This window comes from Indicator indicator, chromosome 2, assembly GCF_027791375.1.
Source record: "Indicator indicator isolate 239-I01 chromosome 2, UM_Iind_1.1, whole genome shotgun sequence".
Lineage (NCBI taxonomy): Eukaryota > Metazoa > Chordata > Aves > Piciformes > Indicatoridae > Indicator > Indicator indicator.
The window spans coordinates 37,464,101-37,470,100 of record NC_072011.1 but is presented as its reverse complement, the minus strand read 5'-3'; positions in this window follow the sequence as shown (position 1 = coordinate 37,470,100).

Here is a 6,000-nt window from a genome sequence, read left to right as displayed (position 1 = left end):
GCTCATGTTCAGCCTACTATCAACCATTACCCCCAAGTCCCTTTCTGCCTGGCTGCTCTCCAGCCACTCTGTCCCCAGCCTGTGGCACTGCATGGGGTTGTTGTGGCCAATGTGTAGAACCTGGTACTTAGACGTGTTGAATCTCATGCCGTTGGACTCTGCCCATCTGACCAGCCTGTCAGGGTCCCTCTGCAGAGCCCTCCTACCATCTCTTCCTTCACTGAAGGCGGGTCTGTGTCTGCAACACCCACCTTACTAGAACCTCTTTCCCAGTAGTTGTAGACAGTGATAAGATCTCACTTCAGCCTCCTTTTCTCCAGGCTAAACAACCCCAGTTCCCTCAGCCACTTCTCTAAGTCTTTTCCTCTAGACTCTTCATCAGCATGTTAAACCCACTGCAGCACCTCAATATCCTTCTTGTAGTAAGGAGCCCAAAACTGAACTCAGTATTTGAGGTGCAACCTCACCAGAGCTAAGTGCACCAGAGGCTAATCACCTCTCTAGTCCTGCTGGCCACACTATTCATTATAAAAGCTAGGATGTTGTTTGCCAGCTTGACCACCTGAGCACACTGCTGGCTCATATTCAGCTGGCTTTTGACCAACACCCCCAGGTCATTTTCCACCACAAGTGCAGGACCATCTTAATATATATGTATACATGCAGATATGTGGTTTGTATATTGTATACATATATGTATATTCAACAAAATATATATGCAGCCAAATAAAAATAATAAATTAACAAACTTGTTTCCACCTGTTTTTCTTATTTCTAAGTTGGGAGATTACCAAACAAAAGATGACAGCCTATGGCACCTGCAGATCACACCCTTTTATTTTTTAATAAGATGTGTATACATTCCCATTCATACACAGTGCTAAACAGTCTCTTAAAGGAAGATAAGAAGGCACCATTGACCCATAAAAGGACAGAGCAGAGGTCAAAGATTTTGATTATCACTGGAGTTTACGCTCTTTGTTCAATATTTATTGCAATTGTCATGGCCTACATTGAGCAACCCAGGTAGTGCCTGAACCTGCATATACAACTCAAGATGACAGAGCTCTGTCTAATGAGTTCTGATGGTTTCCTTGGCTCAAAGATCCTCACCAGCTGCCATAGACCTATTGATCTCATAGCTAAATTAAAATCCAAATACTTATAAAACAAATAAACAGGCTAAAGTTCTTTTTACTTGTCCTGTAACAGTTCACATCAATGCTGCTTCACAAATCTAAGTTCTTTTCAGAAGTTTCCATAAAGGTAGAAAAAAACATCAAATGCAGTTTTGAGGTGTTAGAGACAAATTGAAATTAGACTGTTTCCAAGGAACTTGCAAAACAAAAGCAGCAGGCTTGTATACCTTCCTACTGCCAAAACCATAAATATTTTTGCAGATGACACCAAGTTAGGTGGGAGTGGTGATGTTCATGAGGGTAAGAGGCTTTACACAGGGGCTTGGATAGAATGCATCAATAGGCCAATGTTAATAGGATGAGCTTCAACAAGGTCAAATGCCAGGTCCTGCACTTGGGTCACAACAACCCCAAGCAATGCTACAGGGGAAGTGTGACTGGAAAGCTGTCTGGCAGAAAGGGACCTGGGGGTTCTAATCAACAATCAGCTGAACATGAGTAAGCAGTGTGCCCAGGTGGCCAAGAAAGCCAATGGCATCCTGGCTTGGATGAGAAATGCTGTGTCCAGCAGGAGTAGGGAGGTGATTGTCCCCTTGTACACATCTCTGCTGAGGCTACAGCTTGAGTATCGTGTTCAGTTTTGGGCACCTCAATACAAGAGAGATGTGGAGGTGCTGGAGTGAGTGCAGAGGAGGGCAAGGAAGCTGGGGAAGGGCCTGGAGAATAAATCTTATGAAGTGCAACTGAGGGAGCTGGGGCTGTTTAGTTTGGAAAAGAGGAGGCTGAGAGGAGACCTCATTGCTCTCTATAACTACCCATAAGGACGCTGTAGAGAGGCTGGTGCTGGTCTCTTCTCCCAGGTAATTAGTGATAGAACAAGCTGCAACTGGGTATGTTTAGACAGGACATTAGGAAAAAAATTTCATGGAAAGAGTGGTCAGGCATTGGAATGTGCTGCCCAGGGAGGTGGTTGAGTCACCAACCCTGGATGCATTTAAGGGTCATTTGGATGTGGTGCTTGGGGATACGGTTTAGGGGTGAACCTTGTAGAGTAGGGTTGTCGGTTGGACTTGGTGATCCTGGGGGTCTTTTCCAACCTGAATGTTTCTGTTATTGTGTGATTTTCTAAAACACAATAGGGAGTGTGGCAGAGGGCTTTTTCCACCATGAATGCAAAACAATGTTCAGAAATAAGGCCAGCATACGATCTGCTCTTAAGAGTAAGCAAATGAGTAAATTACTTACTTTTTAAAAAAATGCAGACTGCTCAAGTTTTCTCCATGACAAGTTCTCCGTGAACTCTAAAACAGTGCCACTGTGAGCCAAAGAAGAAGATTGTACAATTCATTTAAGTGTCAAGACTTGAGGTCCCCCATGACAACATCACCTTTGCAAGCTTCTAAAAAATGTTTAAAACTGTTTGATTTTTAAAGTAAATAAAAAAACCACACACACACACAAAAAAAAACCCCACCAAAAATCCCCACAAAAAAAAAAAAACACAACAAAACAAAACAAAAAGCAAACAAACAAAAAACCCAAACCCACAAAACCACAACAAAACAAAATATTCAAATAGACATTAAAAATTCTCCTGGAACATGCAGCTTGAAACATGTGTGTTGATCTTGATGATATTTTTCTGCCTCACAGTTTAATTATTTTCTTCTGGAATGAGGAATGGAAGGGGCCTTTGTGTGTAGTGAGCTTAAGCTACAGAGGCCACAAAGTGTTGCCCCAGCTCCACTGTGCAGGCACACACATCTACCCACAACAGGGAATAAGGAATACTTTTACTAAATCAATGCTCAGTTGTCTTGTGGTCAGCATAAGTCCTCCAGCTCTACTGGTGATTAGCTGTGAATTTACTTCACTTGTATCTGTAGCATGTGAGACCCTGTGTTTTGGTTGTAACTTCTTGTCTAGGCACTACTACTACAGCAAGCTGTGGATATCAGCATTGTTTTTTCCTGCTACCGCTGTTCTCTGTCTTCTTATCATTTGTGCTGTATTCATGGGACTGATTTTTATTGCATCATTCAGTCACAATCACAGATGAACTTATGGTCATCTTTTTCCAACATTCCTGTGTCACCAAAAAAATGTTAAAAATTTTTTAAAAATCCCTGTCTCCTGGATATATGCCACTAGCAACCTTTTACATTCCTGCCCCTTCTGGGTTCAGCAGAGTGGTAGTTTCCTCCATAGTTCCTGTCCTGGCACTACCCTGCCCAACTGAGAGCTCATTTCCTGAGTTCTCAAATCTAAGTACACATTTAAGAGTGGGCATGACAGCAGCCATAAAGTTAATCAGAGCAGGATGAGAAATTGTTATCCTATCAGCCAAGTATGAGAGAAAGCTGTAGAAAAAGTTAGTTTACCCAAATGAGGAAGAGAATGAAGAACTGGAGCCTTGCATTTAACATTATTGAGCAGCAGTATTTCCCTGCTCACCACATCAGGCTCATCATAGGCCTATAGAGGACAACGGAAGACCAACAGACGTCATCTATATGAACTTTTGTCAAGTCTTTGACTCAGTCCCCCACAACATCCTTCTCTCTAAGCTGGAGAGATATGGATTTGATGGGTGGACTGTTTGGTGAATAAGGAATTGGTTGGATGATTGCATACAAAGGGTAGTGGTCAATGGCTTGATGTCCAGTTGGAGACAGGTGTCACTCAAGGATCTGTATTGGCACCAGTGCTGTTCAATATTTTCATCAATGATATTGACAGCAAGATTGAGGCACCCTCAGCAAATTTGCAGATTATATGAAGCTGAGTGGTTTAGTTGATAAGACTGAAGGACGGGATGCCACGCAGAAGGACCTGGACAGGCTGGAGAGGTGGGCTGAGAAGAATCTCATGATGTTCAGTAAGGCCAAGTTCAAGGTCCTGCATCTATGTTGGGACAATCCTCAATATCAGTACAGGCTGGGGTATGATGAGATTGAGAGCAGCCCTGCAGAAAAGGCCTTGGGGGTACTGATGGATGAGAAGCTGGACACGAGAAAACAATACACACTTGCAGCCCAGAAGGCCAGCAACATCCTGGGCTGCATCAAAAGAAGCGTGGCCAAGAAGTCAAGAAGGTGATTCTGCCACTCTACTCTGCTGAGATCTCACCTGGAGTACTGCATTAGTTCTGGGGCCCCCAACACAAGAGAGATATGGATCTGCTGGAGCAGGTCCAGAGGAGGGCCACCAAGATGATCAGAGTTCTGGAGCACAGACTGAAAGAATTGGGGCTGTTCAGCTTGGAGAAGGGAAGGCTCCAGGTAGACATTATAGCAATATTTCAATATCTGAAGGGGACCTACAGGAAGGCTGGGGAAGGACTATTTAGAAGGGCTTGTAACGATAGGATGAGGGGCAATAGTTTTAAACTGGAGCAGGGTAGATTTACGTTAGACATAAGGAAGAACTCCTTTACAATGAGAATGGTAAAATATTGGAACAGGTTGCCCAGTGGTTGAGGCCCTGTCCATGGATATATTCAAGATCAGACTTGATGTGACCCTGGGCAGCCTGATCTAGTTGGAAGCGTCCCTGCTGACTGCAGGGAGTTTGGACAAGATGACCCTTCCAATCCAATGCAATCTGTGAAACCGTGAACGGTATTTTTCAAAGCAGCTCTGTCTTGTCCTAAAAATTCAGTGGTAACTGAGACTTCCAAGGGCTGCAACAGCCCCAATCTGCTCAGTCATCAGCTCCACATGCTGCCTACAACATGGAAAGTATCTAGCTTTCATTTTAAGCTGAAATGACTAATGCTGAATGTGCTGTGATACATAACAAGGAATAAACCATGTGGAAAGAAATTTGGACCACCCTAGTCAGAGTCTGTATCAGAGGAAGCAAAGAAATTTGGACCACCCTAGTCAGAGTCTGTATCAGAGGAAGCACATAACGTTGATACCATTTGGCCTGCAGCTATGGAAGGACAAAAAAAAGGGCATAAACCTAAGCTAATGGCCTTGTTAAAAAATTACACATTGCTAAAACAAAGTAAATGCTGATGTAGCACCACCAGAGGCTCTTTAATGGTTCTGGAGACAGAATCCCCTAACCTATCACTGCATAACTAAATGCAATACCTGACCATGCAGAAGAAAGTTTATTTCTAATGACCATTCTCCTATGTCTTATGATGGTTCTGTACCTGTGGTAAATATTAAAAGCTCTTAGTTGTCTTTCTTGTCTTCTATTTTTTTTTTAAATACTATACACTGGAATTTGTTTTTTTCTGAAAAAAATACCAGCCTTCTTTTTTTGGAATAAATAACAAGATGCAGCAGGTGAAGCTGAAACTGAAAGTAGGACGTTCTAGCTTAAAAATAATAACTCATTAGGATTTCAGCAAGTAGTCTGAAAACATGCCAGAGATGTTCATCAGAATTACCAGTTAAAGACAGATGCTAAATCTGCAAGTCAGGTTCAGAGAACATTACACACAACCTGGCATTTGGTCCCACGCATTAATGAGATAAGTGGATGGCACACGGGCGTGCACTGAAATAAGCCAGCGTGGGGCAATCACCATTCGTGGCTTCGACCTGAGGAGCAGGCTTGTGCTGTGATCAGGATCAGCTGTGATAGCCACCCGCGATGGGCTTATCTTCATCTCGATAAATCTTCCGTCTTTCCCTGCACTTGCGTGTGACCGGAATGCAGACAAAAACAGTGTGTCGTTATTCCATGCAGTTCCGTTTCCACCGAACCCAGCATCCGGCTCGCCGGGCCGCCCGGCGATGACGCCGCAGAACAGCGCCCGGAACAGCAGCGCTGAGCCGGGCGGCCGCAAAACCAGCAGGTGGCAGCGCTCGCTTGTGTCGCCTTTGGCGTGCTGCAGCTTGTC